Genomic DNA, 20,371 nt, shown 5'->3' on the forward strand with positions numbered 1-20,371 from the left:
CCTCTGCCTCTAATTCTCCATGTTTGGAGGTAAGGCAGCCAGGGTTGCAAGATCCACCCCACCCAAGGATACTAAGGCTGCCTCTGCAACCTCCCTACCCCTCTCTGGGGCACCCTGTACCCCCACACTTACACTAGCAATCTCTGTGGACTGCCCAACAATTCTTTGTGCAGACAGCATCTTTTCTCTTGTGCCCTGGCTGGCTACAGTCAAAACACTTTCCCACCTTTGAGAGATTAAAGAACCTACCATTCTTTCCCTGCTACCCCCACCCCTTGAAGTTGGATTGCCCCCCTCCTCAGGTTTTTGTGGGTCTGTGAAGGACTCCTTCTGTTTTTGACCTTCTTTCCCCTGGGATTTCACCTGTCCTCCTGTCTTCTGGTCACCCCCCTGATGCTAGTTGGAAACCCTGATTCTGGCCCACTCATCAGCTGCCTTGATTAGTTCCCCAGGGCTAGACAGCTTAGAGTCTACTAGAAACTGGGGTACCCTCTCCTGTACACAATGAGTCAAAATGTGTTCTTTCAAATACAAAGTATACAATCCCTCATTTGTTCTCACTTGGTTACCAACAATCCAGCCTTCTAGTGCCCTCTCTGAGGTGTCCAAAAAGTCCACCCAAGACTGTGTACTCACTCTCTGGGTGTCTCTGAACTTCATCCTGTACTGCTCTCCGGTCAAACCAAATTTCCCAACTAAGAATCTCCTCATGTGGGTATAGGACTTAGCCTCCTCCCCTTACAGGGTCAAGAGCCTATCTCTCCCAGCTACTGGAAACAGCGCCCACAAAAGTGAACCACTGCTTAGGGTGGGCGCCCCACATCTCAAGGGCCCTTTCAAATGCAGTCAGCCATTTGTCAATGTCATCCCCCTCTATGTACCTGGGTACTATTGCCTTGGGGAGCCTAGAGTCAACCCCCCCCCTTGGGCACCTCAACATATTCTTCATTGTCGCTGTCACTATTTCACTTTGCTTTCTGTCCTCCCACTGCTCCTTAGGTAGAATGCTGCTGCCAGACTCATTCTGGACCTTCTATGCCCAGAACACAAATCCAAACACCTGAGGACCCTCCATTGGCTACCGGTCGAGAAGCAAATCACCTTCAAGCTACTCACCCACACATACAAGGTCATACACAACGCAGGACCAGCCTACCTGAACCACCGCGTCTCCTTCCACACCCCTGCCCGATCCCTCCGCTTTGCCCAGGTGGCCCTGGCCACCATCCCTCCATCCGCAAAACCACCGCCGGACGCTCCTTCACCTACATTGCAGCAAAGAGCTGGAACAACCTCCCCTTGCACCTCAGACAAAGCCCATCTCTTACCATCTTCAGGAAGAACCTCAAAACGTGGTTCTTTGGATGAGGCCCTTCCTCTCCCCCCCCAGCTCCTTGAGACCCTCCCGGGTGAGGAACCACACGTTACAAAAACTGATTGATTGATTGATTGATAGATTGATTGACCCCGGAAGGGAAAATATGGAGTGCCTATAGATGGTTTGAGTAATTCAGAGATAAGGTCAGAAAGTCTTTAACCGTGATTAAAACTGGAATAGGTGGCACGCCCTTGAGCAAGTGGGGCAAGCTGTAAGTGGGATGCCTTCTGATAAGAACGTCACCAGGGGACCCCATTGGTACTCAAAGTTCTGATAGTACATTGTCCATTCTTTCCATCATCAGGGCTTTCCAGAGTCTAGCATGCCACTGGAAAAAAGTAGGAGCAGTGGGGGTTTTCCAATTTGCTGCCAAGGCGTTCTTAATAGCACATAGGCACAACCACACAATGGAATGATCACTTGAAATTTGGTGTTTAAGGGTCTCAGGGTTTCAGGGTTAAGCCCAATAGGGTAAAACCTAATGTATCTTGGGTCGGGTATCCCAAAATGGTTTTGATTTGTGCCAAAGTTTCAGACCAGAAGGGACGAATGAGTTGGCAATTCCACCATATATGTGTAAAATCTCCAAGTAGTCTGCAGCCTCTCCAGCATAAATCAGAGGCAGTGGGGTAAATTAATTGAGGTAGTAGAGTAAAGTAAAGTAAAGTTCTTTATAATGAGCTTCCCTCATCCCCAGTGAATGATTAAATCTAGTTATATTTTCCCAGAGCTTCTGCCATTGTTTATCTGATATGGAGTTGTCCAACAATGTGGTCCAAAATTTTATATGGCGTGGTTGGGTAGTAGGTAAAGTATTTAATAGATGGGCATATAGAAAGGAGATGGTGCCTTTAGCCCCCGTTCCCTCGCAAACAAATGTTTCAATTGGAGACAGTTCCCTTGTGGCTGCTAATCGCATGTCTGGGTGAAGGACTCAGTGTTTCAGTTGGGTATAACGAAATCTCTCTGAGGTGCGCAGCCCAAAATCTTGTTGGCAAATTTGGAAAGTAAGGCTATCCCACCCATGAAAAAGATGAGAAATAGTATGGCATCCTCCTGCCCTTCAACGGTGATAGTGGCCCAGTCTGAGCACCGGGGGGAAGGCCGGGTTAAAGTGGATAGGATTATATGGTGAGGGAAGGGTCCCCCACCCAGATGCATGATTCATGGTGTCCCATACCTTAAGAGCGGTTCTTGTGGGAGTGCTAAGGTATGTGTTGAGGGGGTCGGTCTACTTTCAGCTTCCACAGGGCATCCCAGATATAGCACCCTACCACCGCTCTGTCCATATTCAGCCAGTGTTTGCCTGATTCTGTCATGGACCACTCCTTTATCACCCTAAGCTGTGCTGCTCTATAGTAGAGAAGAAAATCAGGTAGTGCCAATCTGCCCCCCTGTTTTGGAATTTTTAAGAGCTCGTACAGGAGTCGGGCCCTGTCATATGAAACGTGTGACAATGGAGCAAACCTCTGAGAAAAACTCTTGATTGAGCTCTATGTGGAGCCCCTGAAATAGATACAGTAGTTGGGGCAAAACTGACATCTTCACCGCATTGATCCGGCCCAACCACAATAAATACATGGGGGCCCATTGTTTGAGGTCCGCTTTCAATTGGTGTATGAGTGGAGGAAAATTAGCACAATAATAGTCAGAAATTTTAGGCGTTATTTTGATTCCCAAATAAGTTAGATCTTTAATGTCCAGGTAAAGGCAGTGGAGTCAGCCAGCTGTTCTATTTCTGACTTGGGCAGAGTCAAACTAAGGAGGAAGGATTTGTGGAGGTACAGGTGGTAGTCTGACACCCTTTCATAGCAAGCTAAATCTTGCTGTAGAGCTTACAATGATGAAGTGGGGAAGTGAGTGAAAGCAATACGTTGTCTGCAAACAACGAGTTTTTGTGATTATCTGGTCCAAAAGGGATGGCTCTTATTCTAACTGTGAGGGTTTCTATAATGAGGGCAAATAAAAGCAGCTAAAGTGGACACCTCTGCCAATTGTCAAGTTCTAGCTTAAAGAAGTCAGATCCCACTCCATTGACTACTACCTGTGATAGGGAGTTCATATAGTTTGCTTGGACCATGGCTACGAAGTATTCACTAATGCTAAATTTCTGGAGAATATGGAAAAGGAAGGGTCAGTCCATCTGGTCAAAGGCTTTGTCAGCGTCAAGGGTCAAGAGCATTTCCGGGAGTCTATTTTTGTTTGCCTTTTCGCCGAGGTGGCCCATCCTTTTCAAGTTGTCATATGTCTGTCTCCCTTTAATAAAGCCAGACTGATCTGGGTGGATCAAGCCAGGCTGTATGCTTTCCAGTCTTGTGGTGAGAATTTGAGTGTACAATTTAGCATCTAAGTTAAGAAGTGCATTTTGGCCTATAGGAAACACATTGGTGGCGGTCCTTGCCTGGTTTCAGTATGACTGTAATCAAGGCCTCGCTCATAGAGGGAGTAACCTTGCGAATGCACGCCATATAGTTAAAGAGGCACATTAGATGTGGTACACGCTCAGAGCTAAAGGATTTGTAGAATTGGGCTGAAAACCTATCAGGTCCTGGTGATTCATGCAGTTTAAGAGAAGTGATCGTCAATCAGACCTCCTCGTCCCTATTTGGTCTGCCCAACTCCTCATTTTGGTCCTCCGTCACTTGAGGTAGTTGGAATCCTTCTAAGTAATCTATTTGCGAGTTTTCACTAGGTATATCAGATGTGTACAAGTGCCTATAGAAGTCATAAAAGGCTTTCACCTTGTCTGTTTCAGTCATAGCTATATCTCCCATTTTGTTACATAGGTAGCCAACGTATTCTTTCTCTTGTTTGGCACGTAATTGTCACGCTAAATGTGTAACTCACCTTATTCCCTCGTTCATATGTCATATGTTTGAGGCAAAGCAAGTTAAACTCCACTCTATTAGTACAGTTGGCATTCAATTTCTCCCTAAAGGCTGTGACTTTCCTTTGTTGTGCAAGAGTAGGGTTATCTTCATGAGCCCATTCTGTGACTTGAAGATTTGCTTCAAGTGCCACTCTCTCTGGGGTTTTCTGTTTGGTTAGCGTGGTTAACAAGGAAACACATTTTCCTGTAATAACCACTTTGAATGCGTCCCATGTGTTTGCTAAACTGGTATCTTCAGGGTCATTCAACCGGAAAAACTCTTTAATGGTGGAACGTATCTCGTCACAAAAGAAGACAGTCCAGTAAGGGAGCCAGGGAAGAACCATCTACGGAGTTTAGATGTTGGGGTGGCCAGTCTAGCCTAAGCTCCACAGGAGCATGATCTGACAGCGTGAGTGAGTGGAAAGTGGAGGTTAAAATAGAGTTTTATAGGGCTTGGCTTATGAATATCTAGTCCAGCTGTGAATATGAATGGTGGGAGTGGAAGAAAAAGGTGTAATCTCAAACAGTAGGGTGTGCTGTTCTCCAGGCATCTACCAGGCCTGTTGACAGGATGGATTTTTTAAGGATTTCATTAATTTTCCCGTGGTTGAGCTGTGAAAGAGGGTGCTGTGTAATTCTGGAACCCAGATATGATTAAAGTGCCCCATAAGAATAATCCCTCCTCCCGCAAAGCCACCCAAGAGGGCGAAGAATGAGTGCAAAAAGGGTGCTTGTGCTGAGGTGGAGGCATAGACGGATGCTATCAGGACCAGCTTTAGCACTGGTGGTGCCCTGTGCGACAGTCTTTTTTGGTGCCCTCACCCCAGGACCGCCTCCTCGGATTCCCTAACTACCACCCTGAAAATGTGCTGCTCATTTCTCCATGGCTCCCCTTTCACATACATTTGTTTTAAAGCACTTGTAAAGGCTGGCTTTACTAAGCCACTCAGCTATCCACGTAAACTATATTTCTGTTCTGTGTAGCAGGCATATTAACCCTCTGCACTGCTTTATGGTGAGTCAAAGCTGCAACTAGACAAAGCTCCCATTGAATGTATGATGGAACAACGAATGCTGGAAGCAGGCATTCCTGAACAACGCGGTCGGAACAACGACTGCCATGACAACGATTTTTCGTTGTAATAGCATGCCTAGTAAAGGCATGTGTGGGAACGGCATACGTGGTTCTAGCATGCAACTCCCCCACCTGTCCTAAGGCCCAGAAGTACCCCACCCCTAATACTAAAACTACCCCAACCCCCACCCCTAAAACAAAACTACCCCGGATACCTCCCACCCACCCTGAGCCCTAAACCCTTCCCCAACCTCATCCAACCACCCTAAAAACAACCGAACCCCCACCCCGCCCCTAAAAAAACAAAACTACCCCGATCCCCCACCCACCACCACCAAAAACCAAACTACCCCGATCCCGCACCCCCAAAAACACTAACTATCCTGATCCCCCACCCCCAAAAATACTAACTACCCTGGCCCCCCTCCCCACCCCAAAAAACTAAACTACCCCGACCCCGACTCTCCACCCCCAAAAATCAATCTACCCCGACCACCAAAAACCAAACTACCCGACCCCTCTACCCTCAAAAACACTAACTACCGACCCCCCTACCTCCACCCCCAAAAACAATAACTATCCCGACCCCCCCACCTTCCACCCCCAAAAACGAAACTACCCAATCCCCAACCCCCACCCCAAAAACAAAACTATCGCAACCCCCACCCCAAAAAAACCAAACTACCCTAACCCCCTACCCCCACAAATCAAATTACCCCAGCCCCCACCCCCAAAAACTAAACTACCTTGATCCCCCCACCCCATACCTAAAAAAACAAACTACCCCGATCCCCCACCTCCAGAAAACAAACTACCCTGATCCCCCAACCCCAAAAACAAACGTACCCTGACCCCCACCCCCAAAACAAAATTACGCTAACACCCCACCCCTAAAAACAGAACTGCCCCGATCCCCTGCCCCTAAAAACCAGAACTACCCTGATCCCCACATACCCCCACCCCTAAAAAAACAAACTACCCTGACCTCCCCCCACCCGAAGCCCATAGTCCACCCACACCCCTAAAAACTACCCCCAACCCTGCCTCAGCCCCACTTACCTGACCGCGTCCTCTCCTGATGCACTCTCCCTTTTTCTCTGCCTTGACCACGCATGTGCATTGTTCAGCACATGCGTGGTTAAGGCAGAGAAAAAAGAGAGTCGCTGTTAATGCAAGTATGGTTCCGACTGCGTTAACAACGTAGTCATTGTTCCGGATGTTCCCCCTCCCATTTCTCTCCATAGCAGGAACATTAATCACAAGAGGTATTTTGACATTTTAATAGTTTCCTGAAGGCTGGACGCACAAGGAACTTTTCAGCAGGTGCTTTCAAATCGCAAGTTTCTAAGTTATTGCGAGACACATCCCCCCCTGAGGTCAGCGACCCCCAATCCAGGTCAGCAACCAGTGCAGCCGCACCGCCCTAAAGCCTGTCGTGGATACTATGGTACACAGCCTGCCCAAAATCTACCCTTTGACCAGTATTATCCTTCACTCCTTATCTGCTTTACTATCTTTGGATTTTACCTTAAGGGAGGAGTGAAAAAAGAGGGCAGCCCTGTTATATTTTGTAGGAGCCGAAGAGCGATTGATCAGCGGACTAAAGGAGATTTGTTAAGATTAGAGAACTGATTTGGTTTAGAGAGCAATATTTTTCAGAATGGTGTACTGTCAGAATACTGACACTTAAATATCTGCAAGCAAAAATAATGTGAAAAAATACTGACTATAAGAATATAGTCAAGGTGAGTAAATGTAGATATAATTAGGTTTACCATACTTAACATCACATATATGTACCTTGAAAATTTATTTTCCAACCAAAACAGACAATAGAAAGCCAGGAGTGCAGAAAACTGAGGGCCATATTTGTACTTTTTGGTGCAAAACAGAGCTGACGCAGTTTTGCATCAAAAATGATACCGCCGGCTAACGCCATTTCTTTGCGTCGCTCGGGCGTCAAATTTATACTTTGACGCACGGCGGCGCAAACCACTGGTGTGAGTCATTTTTTTTTACTCAAACCAATGCGTCACGTCGTAAAGAAAAACAACGTTAACACGGCGAAAATGACTGTGAGCCGGTTTACGAAGTCGCTAACGGATATGCGCCTTTTTTTGATGCAGTAGTGTCAAAAAGCGGCGCAAACACAGCAAAATGTGCTAAGGAGAGCCAAAATGGATCCCAGATGCTTGCACAGACCCCAGGAAGATGACAACAGACCAGGAACCAGCCAGGAGGACCCACAGAAGACCCAGAACAGGGAGAAGAAGAAAATAAAGTGTTGCTTCAGTGCAGAGGAGCAGGACATTCTGGTGAAAGAGGTGATGGAACACCAGCACCAACTGTTTGTCGCCTCAAAGTTGCCAATCAGTAGGAGAGAGGCAATATGGCAACAAATTGTTGACAAGATAAACAGTGTGGCAGAAGTACAGAGAACAGTCATTGAGTGTTAGAAACGCTGGCATGACTGCGAGCGCAGGACCAAGGAAAAGATGGCCAGGAACAGGAAGGCAGCACTGCAGACTGGAGGTGGGAGTCCAACACCGCAGGAGGCCCTGGACCACACGGAGGAGATGGTGGCAGCCGTCATCCCTGAGGAGATTGTCACAGGGATTCAAGGACAGGACAGCGCAGACTACCAGGAGACAACACACATGCAGGGTAAGTCGCATGGGGAATTAAAATGCACAATTGTTAACTGCAAGCAGGGGGGACGTACCTACTTCACAATACATTGAAGTCATGATATTCAGGGAGTGGAATGGGTTAAGGGGCACGGCACGGGGGCATGGCCTGTTCAGAGGAAACCTGGGGCACAGTACTACACTACACCAACAACCTTTGCATGGGAGTATGCTACCATGCCAAGGATGTTGGAAAGGTAAAGCCAGTCCAGGAGGCTAGGGTACAACGTAAAACTGGCCTGCTGTCACACGATAGCTGGTATTCTCCCTATATGAACTAGGGCTCAATTAACAGTCTCAGGCCATATCTGCAAGTGGAATTTAACATTGACAACAGTTGCCACTACCACCTCTGCTGTGTGTGCAAGTCAAGTAGCTAATGGCAGTAACATCCCCATGGATCAAACACACCCAAATTAGAGGGTTCAGGATGACAACTTTATCAATCCCCTGTAATCAATGCAAATGTTCTAATCCTGTCAAATGTGATTGTCCATAGTTGCTACAAACATTAGCCATTGTCATAAACATTATGAGGTACACAGCACTAATGTCATACCCATGCTGCATATGTCAGGGTCCACCCTGTGCCTGGGTCACAATAGCTCCAATGACACCATGCATCATCCCAAATGTCATACTGCTCAGACAACAGCGTTGAGGGGGAGGTCATATGTCCCCGGCTAGTGAAATTCACCCTCACATTCAGAAGAGGAAATGGAAGACTGCTGGGGCCATCAGTGCAATCCAATGTAGCACACATTCCCCAACATCAACATTACACACTACCAATGCTGACATATGTAGTGTGCCATGCCAATGCTATACATAGTACATGCTAGGTCTCAGCAACATATAGCTGGATGTGAAATATCAGAGACTGGAGCAGTTCCAGATTGTGAAGTGTGGTGCTAGTGCCATCAGAATAACCACAGCCAGTGCAAGGCCTCACCATGAGAATGGAAGCAGACGGAGGGTTGAGTAGGGCAAGAAGGTGGCAATTCACAATTTGGCCAGAACCAACACGTAGAGGATGTGATGCTGACAAGTCCCCAAACTGACCACAATACATGTGACATGCAGGTGGGGCATAGGCCATGGAAGAATGCTAATATGAAAGACAGGAGTAATGAACCGGAACCAAGATCACAATGTGCAACGAATAGGAAGGCAGGCACGTCACATTACAAAACCCACAGACACACTAATTAATCAATCAATCAATCAATTCATTTATAGAGCGCGCTACTCACCCGTGAGGGTCTCAAGGTGCTGGGGTGGGGGGTTACTGCTGCTCGAAGAGCCAGGTCTTGAGGCGCTTCCTGAAGGCGAGGTGGTCCTGGGTAGTCCTGAGGTGGACAAGAAGGGAGTTCCATGTCTTGGCTGCCAGGTAGGAGAAGGATTTACCTCCGGCGGTGGCTCTGCGGATGCGAGGGACGGCGGCGAGGTTGGTAGAGCGAATTTGACGGGTGGGCGTGAAGAAGGCGAGGCGACTGTTGAGGTATTCGGGGCCCTTGTTGTGGAGGGCTTTGTGTGCGTGGGTGAGGAGCCTGAAGGTGATCCTCTTGTTGACGGGGAGCCAGTGCAGGTGTCTCAGGTGGGCGGATATGTGGCTGTGGCGGGGTACGTCGAGGATGAGGCGTGCAGAGGCGTTTTGTATGTGCTGAAGACGTTTCTGAAGTTTTGCGGTGGTTCCTGCGTGTAGGGTGTTCCCGTAGTCCAGGCGGCTTGTGATGAGGGCGTGGGTAACAGTCTTTCTGGTATCGGCGGGGATCCAGCAGAAGATCTTCCGGAGCATGCGAAGGGTGTGGAAGCAAGAGGATGAGACGACGTTGACTTGCTTGGTCCTGTGAGAAGGGGGTCCAGGATGAATCCGAGGTTGCGTGCGTGGTCTGAGGGGGTAGGTGCGCTGCCCAGGGCCGTGGGCCACCAAGAGTCGTTCCAAGCAGACGGGGAGTTTCTGAGGGTGAGGACCTCTGTTTTGTTTGAGTTCAGTTTCAGGCGGCTGAGCTTCATCCATTTTGCGACGTCTTTCATTCCATCCTGCAGGTTGGCTTTGGCGGTGGCTGGGTCTTTGGTGAGGGAGAGTATCAGCTGGGTGTCATCGGAGTAGGAGATGATGTTGATGTTGTGTTTGCAAGCGATGGTGGCGAGGGGGATCATGTAGATGTTGAAGAGAGTGGGGCTGAGTGAGGAGCCCTGTGGGACGCCGCAGATGATCTTGGTGGGTTCTGAGCGGAAGGGCGGGAGGTAGACTCTCTGTGTACGGTCCGAGAGGAACAAGATGATCCAGTTCAGGGCCTGTGCTTGGATACCAGTGGCGCGGAGGTGGGTTATTAGGGTGCGGTGGCAGACGGTGTCGAAGGCGGCCGAGAGGTCAAGGAGGATGAGGGCGGTTGTTTCTCCGTTGTCCATCAGGGTTCTGATGTCATCTGTGACTGCGATGAGGGCGATTTCTGTGCTGTGGTTGGCCCTAAAGCCAGACTGGGAGGGGTCGAGCAAGTTGTTGTCTTCGAGGAAGTTGGTCAGTTGCTTGTTGACGGCCTTCTCCATGACCTTGGCCGGGAAGGGGAGGAGCAAGATGGGGCGGAAGTTCTTCAGGTCGTTGGGGTCCGCTGTAGGTTTCTTCAGGAGCGCGTTGACTTCTGCGTGTTTCCAGCTATCGGGGAAGGTGGCCGTGGCAAGCGAGCTGTTGATGATGCTCTGGAGATAGGGGGCGATGATGGTGTCGGCTTTGTTGAAGATGTGGTGGGGGCATGGGTCCGATGGTGCGCCGGAGTGGATGGAGTTCATGGTGGTTCTTGTCTCTTCGGGGCTGATGGGGGTCCAAGCGTTGAGGGTGATGGTCGGGGCTGTGAGTTCAGTGGTGGTCGGCGGGATCTGGGGTCCGAAGCTGTCGTGTAGGTCGGTGATCTTTCGATAGAAAAAAGTGACGAGGGAGTTGCAGAGGTCTTGTGAGGGCGTGATGGTGTTGGAGCTGGCGTTGGGATTGGAGAGCTATTTGACGATGTTGAAGAGTTCTTTGCTGTTGCGGGTGTTCTTGTCCAGTCTCTCTTTGAAGGATGCCTTTTTGGTGGAACGGATCAGCTGGTGGTGTTTGCGGGTGGCGGTCTTGAGGGCTGACATGTTCTCGGCGGTGTTCTTTGCGCCAGGTTTTTTCGAGGGTGCGGCAGGTTTTCTTGGATTCTTTGAGGGCGTCTGTGAACCAAGGAGGTTTCCTAATGTCGGTCTGTCTTGGGAGGTTTCTGAGGGGGGCGAGGTTGTCGGCGCAGTTGGTGATCCACTATGTGAGGCCGAGAGCTGCGTTGTTGGAGTCGGGGTGATGGCAGGTCGGTTATGGTTGAGAGTGGAAAGTAGCTGTTCTGTGGAGATTTTGTTCCAGGGTCTGCGGGAGATTAGTTGTGTGCAAAGGTGGTGGGTCTTGCGTCTGAAGGTGAAGTGTACACATCTGTGGTCGGTCCAGTGTATCTCGGAGGAGTAGTTTAAGGCTACATGGTTGCTGGCGGAGAAGATGGGGTCGAGTGTGTGGCCGGCGGTGTGAGTTGGGGTGTTCACCAGTTTCTTGAGTCCGAGGTTGGCAAGGTTGTCGAGCAAGGTGGCGGTGTTGGTGTTGTTGTTCTTCTCCAGGTGGAAGTTCAAGTCCCTGAGGAGGATGTAGTCAGGCGAGGCTAGGGCGTGCGGGGTGATGAAGTCTGTGATGGATTAGCTGAATGGGGCGCGTGGGCCAGGGGGTCCTGGGGTCGGTGTGGATCTGGAAGTGCATGTGTTCCGACGCGAGGGGGGTATCTTCGATGGAGGTGGTGACGTTGATGGAGCTTTTGTAGACAATGGCGATTCCCCCTCTGGTTTGGTTGTTGCGGTCTTTCCTGGTGATTTTGTAGCCGTTGGGTATGGCTAGGGCGATGTCGGGAGCCGATGAGGCGTTCATCCAGGTTTCTGTGATGAAGGCAACGTCGGGTGCGGTGGAGTCCAGGAGGTCCCATAGTTCAATGGCGTGTCTGTGGACCGAGCGTGCGTTGTGGAGGATGCACTTGAGGTGGTTGTTAGGGCGTGGGCCGGTGGACGGACTGTAGGCGCGGTGAAAGGTATACTTGCAGGTTTGGCAGGTGAAGGGTCCTTGGGTGAGTTTGGGGCTCGCCTGGAAGCAGGTGGTAGTGCGTCCAGGGTTGAGTGCCTGGAGGGAAGCGGTGTTGTAGCTGAGCTGGCGGTTTTGGGAGCGCTGGGGGCCAGGGGTTCTGGCGCTGGGCGCGGTCCAGGCACAGACGGCTTGCCTTTGGCGCGCCAGCTGCATGCCCACTGCTGCCATAAGAGGGAAGGGGGGAGGAGGGGTCAGCTGGGAGGCGGGAGGGGGGACAACGAATGGGAGCGGGGGTGGGGGGCCGCACGGGGGCAGCGGTGGGAAAGCGGGAGGCGGGAGAGCGGGAAGGCGGGAGAGCGGAAAACGGGAGGGAAAGGCAACCGGAGAAAATAGGCAGAAAGAGAGAAAAGGCAACAAGAGCTAGAGACAAAGAAGAGAAAGGCAACAAGAGCGAAAGACACAGGGGAGAAAAGGCAACAAGAGCTAAAGACACAGGAGAGAAAAGGCAACAAGAGCTAAAGACACAGGAGAGAAAAGGCAACAAGAGCGAAAGACACAGGAGAGAAAAGGCAACAAGAGCGAAAGACACAGGAGAGAAAAGGCAACAAGAGCGAAAGACACAGGAGAGAAAGGCAACAAGAGCGAAAGACCAAAGCGGGGAAAGGCACCAAGAGAATACTGGCAATTTAGAGGCAAGCGCAGAGGTGGAGTGCAGGTGGAGATGCAGCGGTGGGGGAGCGACCTACCCTAGGGTCAAGGGTCACTGACTCTGCCGCGCAGCGGCCGCCATAAGAGGGAAGGGGGGGAGGAGGGGTCAGCTGGGAGGCGGGAGGTGGGAGTGGGGACAACGAATGGGAGCAGTGGGGGGTGGGCCGCACGGGGCAGTGGCGGGAGGGCGGGAAGGCGGGAGAGCGGAAAACGGGAGGGAACGGCAACCGGAGAAAATAGGGAGAAAGAGAGAAAAGGCAACAAGAGCTAGAGACAAAGAAGAGAAAGGCAACAAGAGTGAAAGACACAGGGGAGAAAAGGGAACAAGCGCTAAGGACACAGGAGAGAAAAGGCAACAAGAGCTAAAGACACAGGAGAGAAAAGGCAACAAGAGCGAAAGACACAGGAGAGAAAAGGCAACAAGAGCGAAAGACACAGGAGAGAAAGGCAACAAGAGCAAAAGACCAAAGCGGGGAAAGGCACCAAGAGAATACTGGCAATTTAGAGGCAAGCGCAGAGTCGGAGTGCAGGTGGAGCTGCAGCGGTGGGGGAGCGACCTACCCTAGGGTCAAGGGTCGCTGACTCCGCCGCGCAGCGACCTCCAAAAGAGGGAAGGGGGGGAGGAGGGGTCAGCTGGGAGGCGGGAGGGGGGACAACGAATGGGAGCGGGGGCAGGGCCGCACGGGGGCAGCGGCGGGAAAGCGGGAGGCGGGAGGGCGGGAAGGCAGGAGAGTGGAAAACGGGAGGGAAAGGCAACCGGAGAAAATAGGCAGAAAGAGAGAAAAGGCAACAAGAGCTAGAGACAAAGAAGAGAAAGGCAACAAGAGCCAAAGACACAGGGGAGAAAAGGCAACAAGAGCTAAAGACACAGGAGAGAAAAGGCAACAAGAGTGAAAGACACAGGAGAGAAAAGGCAACAAGAGCTAAAGACACAGGAGAGAAAAGGCAACAAGAGCGAAAGACACAGGAGAGAAAGGCAACAAGAGCGAAAGACCAAAGCGGGGAAAGGCACCAAGAGAATACTGGCTATTTACAGGCAAGCGCAGAGGTGGAGTGCAGGTGGAACTGCAACGGTTGGGGAGCGACCTACCCTAGGGTCATATATCATTGCAGAGGACGATAGGTCTCCTGGGGATATGCCTGTCCTGGACATCCCTGATGACATGGATGACGAGCTGACAAACATCAGCCATCAGACCCTCCAAGATGTCCTTGGGACCCTCCAGACACCACCTTCAGTCGCAAGGAGAAGCAAAGAAGTTGCAGCCATCACAGAGGAATCACCCACCACCCAAATTGTATGACCTGCCAGCTCCAACCCAGCTGAGGACTCTGACGACACTGGCACCAGCTTTGAGAGAACTGTAGTTGGAGTACAGCAGGAGCTGGCCAAGGAGGTGCAGGTGGGGATGGAAAATATGGCAGCCAGCGTAGAGGGGGTGCGTTTGTGCATGATGTCAACTGCAGAACAGGCAGCAGCCATGCAAGGGCGAACATCAATCTTGCATGAACTCGAAAAAAGTGTGAAGGTAATCAGCACAGCTGTAAGAGAGCTGACACAACACCTCTAACAACAATCGTGTCAACGTGTGCACGAATGCAATATTGACCCCCTCAGGGCCAACCTGGCTGCCTACCACAGTGATGTGGCTGCTATACTTAAGAACCAGCAGCTCCTCCTTGCTGCAGTACTGCCCTTAATAGCCCCACAGTTAGCAGCTACCGGGATGTCTGACTCCACGTCTTCAAACACTGGGGTGTGTGTTGCCCCTTCACAACCACTACCACCAGGGGCAGAGGAGACAACACCCACATCAGAAGATGAAGACGTGGAACAGATCACCTTCACCCGTAAGAGTACCCGGTAGCACTAGTCCCTGCCACATGGCCACCTATAACCAAGGTCCTGTGCTTTGTAACATGCCAGTCTTGCAACAGCTGCTCACAAGCACTGTTCTCCAGCCCACTGTTTATCTTGTCACCCTGCCCTGTGATTGTCTCTCACTAGCTCATTGGCAAATCCTGTCCCTCTGCACTGTCTGACACTTCACCCAAGCATGTACAATGACATGTCCTTTTGCACTTGTGTAGGATCACAATGGAAGGTGTCACACTAATGGACTCACAATCATGGACAATGTACACATAGCACTACAGCACTTTAAAATAAATAGCACTTACACAACAACTTTGTTTCTGTGTAATGTGACACATCAACCGTGATGGAGATCAGTGATGTTCACCTCAGGTCAATGATTATAGAATGTCAATACAACTGCCCTGGAAGAATGTTGCTGATAACTATGCACTGTGGTCTGGATTGTACCATCATCTGCCCTTCCTGAGGGTTAATTATGAGGGAAATAGAAACTATACATTATAATGCTGTGTTGGACAGACTAACGCTTCCTCAAGGGATGTCTAAGCAAAAAATTATTGCCTTCAACTTTTTCTTCAAGACAATTTTTACGTATGTAATATTTGACCCAAAGTTTTCCTAACACACACCATACAGCATGAATGGATGTGTATGAGTGTACGTACAAATATGTAACCTGGCTGAGCAATGTAACAAATGATATGTGTGAGTTATGTATACCATACTACATGAGATCATACTATCACTCACCTTATAAGGCTTCACTTGAACATCACGCTGCAGGCAGACTTAACACAGTGTCCTCAATACCAAATCTGGTCCCAAAGTATGTGAGATAGAAAACATACATCAAAAATTAACAATACTTTGGGATCCATAGTAACCTTGAGTGGTGGCTGCAATGGATGGCAGATTCTTAGCAAAGTAGCTCTGGTGTAGCTGCCAATGTAACAGCTCAATTGGGATTTGGTTGCAGGATGGGACACAAATACAAATGCAGAAGAGACACTGTTCACCCATGCCAAGGCCCTGATCCCCAACCATGTGACACATACTGTAAAGGATTACCTAAATATTTAACAGTAAAAAAGGAAGTTAAACCCTGGGGAAACACCTTACCTAAGCTAACCTATCCTAACTACGCATTACCCACAACTGGCCCTAACTAACCTAAGCTAAACTTACTTATCACATTTAATGAAACGATCTAAACATCAACCTCCCACCCCCCCTTATAAGACGGAACACATGGAGGACAACATAACCTAACCTAAACACATATTATCTTATACTAAACAAATATATATTTTTTGTATTTTTGTTTAATATTTTTTTGTATTTTTTTTAACATCATCCACACACATAATAAAAAACAGATATTAAAAGTGTATACCCCCACCCCCCCACCCACTACTACTAACTAAACTAACAGCCTATTCTAACCTAACACTAAGCCCCCTAAACCCACTAATGAAAAGAACCAGGAAAGAGGAGGGAGGGGAGGGAATCATGGCTGAGGGTAAAATGTTTACAAGTTTGCCCTCCGGAGGGTCTTCTTTATGGCACGCACCCTCCTATTCACTTGTGCCACTTCCTGCTGCAGCCTGTTCATTTTCCTCAACATACAGTCAATGTCACGTTGCATCCGCTGAAAATCTGCTGGGTCAATGACTGCAGCAGGGGTGGTCTGGGTGCCAGTTGAAGATATATGTCCCCTTGTCAGTGCCATGCGTGTAGGAGGAGGTGCAGGTGGTGCTGTGCTAGGTCCTGGAGCAGTGGAGGTTGACGGTCCAGCAAAGATGCCTGCTATGGTTGGTGCCACCTGGGTGGTAGTGGTGGGGCTGGTGGTGGTGGCTGTGGTGGACATCAAAGGGCCCTCATGGGCAAATGCCCTCCACACTCTGGAGGTTCTTTCATGGCTATAATGCCGTGTCATGTGGCAGAACCCAGACTCCACATCTAGAATATGGCGGTAACGCATCACCCCGCGCTGAAACTCCCGAATCTGGATGGGATTCATATTGGCTGCTGTTAAAAAAAATAAAAAAACAAACATTAGGTACTTCATTGTGTGATATGGCTCGAGAAGTAAATCAGACAATACATCTAATGTACCAGTAACAGGCCATATCATCATACAGATCACTGAGGAAGTACATGTCAATGCAGCCTACACATGTCCTATCAAACAGCACAGCAATGCTCTAAAAGATGTGTAACAACTTAAGTGACCTATGCATCATTAATCAGCCATTCGTCACGTACAAAAATGCTGCAAGTCCTCCACATGTGACAGGCCAATGACTAACGTCTGGATGACACTCAAGGGCCACAAGATCTGTGATTTGTAAATGGAATTGCCAGGATAGAATGCAGTTGCTAATCATGAGTGGGTATCCTAGTTTTGGACAAGTGATTTACAGATTTATATGTCTGTGTACTAAACTTGGATCATCAGTCCTAGGTACACATTTCATAACCCTACGCCTGTGCCTGAGGGGGGGTGGACAAGCAACAAATACTTTCCAATATCTAGGACACCCAGGAAGCTTTGGACAGCTGTACATGGGTTTGGGCAGTCCACCACAGGTAAGGAGGATGTCCAACTAGGATACACCCAAACCTTGGACAATCCCATCCAGATTTATGTGTGGTAATGCAGACAATTGTCAACATCATTTCATACCAGTAATACATGACTTACAACAAGCAGATAGATGCAAGCACACATCTGGCCATGAGCTACATGCACACCTATGACATTGTACTCAAGTGCCACATACACGTAGCACAACATGTGGAGCTACATGCTGCTAGGAAGTCAAACATACAGTCAAACATGTTCATTCGTGAACAGGGAGGCTCAAGTCTGTGGGTAAGACTTTGGCATCCCTATTCTGTGAGATTCAGGGTCTGATTTGCTAACTAAATCATAAATATGGTCCTCTGCTAAATTTTCTTATTAAAAGTTTTATCAACAAAAGTCACACTATTCACAGGGCCGTGCCTACAGGGCTGCACCACAATCCCAAAATATGACTATATGCTAATGATTGTCCAACTCAAAGATGGAAAAAAATGATACTCCACTCAAGTAATATATCCAATCATTTACCAGTGCATTATACCTTGCTATGTGTCCAACACACAGGAGTCAATCACACAACAGCAGCAAACACAACACAGAACAGAAATATCAACACTTACTGGAGATGCCTGGGTCCACAAATCGAGCCACCTCTCTGATTGTGTAGGGGGCAGGTCCACCTGTAAAGCATGGAAGGGAGAAATGTGCTCAATGTCTGTGCACTGTACAACACTTCCAAATACAATTACTGTGTGTAAGATTAAATCAGAAAGTCCAGCCTCTCAGGCATGATGATACGCAACCGACATACCACTGCAAACATGTACAGACCCGGGCACTCCAGTGAGTGATACACACACATATCTGCACACATGCAGTGGCCCTAACAATCATGTGGTGGCAAACATGCTCCATCATTTGTTTGCAGACTCATTTATGGAGTGTACTCCTCTCACCATGTGTATCAATGAGAGACATCCAAAGCCACTTTCCCTTGAGGACTGCAATACCAGTCACTCAGGTATTGTGGCTTGGGCATCAAAGGATAATCCTTCTGTGTGACGCACCTGTGGGTTGAATTAAGGGCATGATTTATCATGCTTTCTATGGTCCCTTACATATAGGACCTGTGTTGTGTCTAGATTACATATGTTACATGAAAAGGGTACCCCGAGCAGCATATGCCCCCCTATGACACCATAATGGCAGGGATCCTGTGCATTATTTGGTGACAGTTTGAGGCTAGCCATGGATTGACCAGTTTTCATATTTGAATACAACAAGGAGATATATGTTGACAGTGTATATTGTATTCATCCATGACATACTGCATGGGCACAGGTGTAGTCATTGCACCTAAACTGTGTCTCTCATTGACCTGTTTACCCAATATGGCTTTCGGAAATCACAGAAGAGCCACATTCATCACCGTACATTTGCCAATTTTGTTGATCAGTGGATATATAGCAAACTGACACTGTGATTTGATTAATACATGGTTTGGCAAATGTACCAGTGTGTCAATCATGATGATGTAGTTTTCAATTTGTATGTACCTTCGGAATGACAGCAGTCACAGGAATGCTGGTCTACTGATCTTAGCATACACCCATGTCAGTGATAGCCTCCATACAGGGAGGTTAGTTATTAAATATATGCTGTACTTGATCAGCATGGGTGTGCCAAACTAAACTAGCTAAGTATTAGTCAACTTTATATGTATGATGGAATTGGTCAGTGGTCCCTTGCATGACATCATGCACTTAATCCATTGTGATCATGCATTCCCCAACCTCAGGTATCCCATGATGATCCCATAACTTATGAGAAGTACATGGCAATAGAGTAACACAGATGGCAAATGCATTAGCTCGGGACCAGCTACTGTGACTAAGACCAATGTAAAACACACAGGTACAATGTACAGAGGGCCATGGATAGTTGTTACCCCTCAATTTGTATCATTTGCTTCATTTTATGTGCCACAGCTATGGTAAGTTGCACCAAACATTTTGATATTAACCCGTGTGCATTACTTTTGGCATCCATCCCTAATTTAATTGCGGCACAACCAAGTCCAACTATCAGCCTAAGATATTACCTGAGGTCAGATATAACTTGGTACGCACGTGTCAGAGTCCAGTTCAGACATGTGTCAGAAATAATTGGGGAACACATTATTTCTTGAAAATATCTGGATTAAAAACATGTCTTTCCTGGTACACTCACAGTCCATGCATAAAACATATGTTAGAGCCACATTTGCATCATCGATTGACATGAAGGCAGCACTAATTTACAGGCTGCTGTTGCGTTTTGTAAGTTAGTGCAGCTGTTGCGTCAACAAATGACGCTAATGTGTAGAAATTATTGTATAACTCATGGCAACTGTATGTTTAACTTGCATTCCACATGTCCAAAAACATTGCCTGCAGCATATGAACAAATCTGCTACTGTCACTACAGAGTATTTAAATGTGCACTGTTAGAAATGGGGTCTTTGGTTGACAGTCAGGTTACCTCCTGTTCAAGCAAGGACCCTCACTCTAGTCAGGGTAAAAGAGAATCACCCTCAGCTAATCCCTGCTTACCCCCTTGGTAGCTTGGCAGAGCAGTAGGCTTAACTACAGAGCGCTTGTTACGACTCGGTCGTCCCATTTCCAGGGGGCGCTGTAAGGGGACTGTCAGAAGCCTGGGAATCACCTTGAACACCTATCTAGAGTCCCTTGCTGACTCCTGTTTGTTTCTCTTTTCTCCATGGTACACTTGTGTAGGACTACATTTGCTTCTTGGGACTGCAAATCCCATAATGCACAGCTTGGTAGTTAGGAAAACCCGGATTCTGTTTCCCATTGTTTTCAATGGGAGAAGTCCAGTTGCTCCTTTTCACTGGATCCTCTCCTCCAGGACTTGCAAGTGTCCGAAACAACACACACCTGAAACCTCTCCTGTGCAGCCCAGCTTGGAACTGCTTATAAGCAGCCATTTCCTCAAGCTTCCCGTTGTGCATCGGACTTCGATTCCTTTGTGTTACAGACCCTTTGTCGGATGGTGTTCCAGTTTTGTTCCTGTTCCTGTTCTGTTCCAGCTTGATCCTGTTTCCTGTT

The sequence above is a fragment of the Pleurodeles waltl genome, chromosome 5, assembly GCF_031143425.1.
Source record: "Pleurodeles waltl isolate 20211129_DDA chromosome 5, aPleWal1.hap1.20221129, whole genome shotgun sequence".
NCBI lineage: Eukaryota > Metazoa > Chordata > Amphibia > Caudata > Salamandridae > Pleurodeles > Pleurodeles waltl.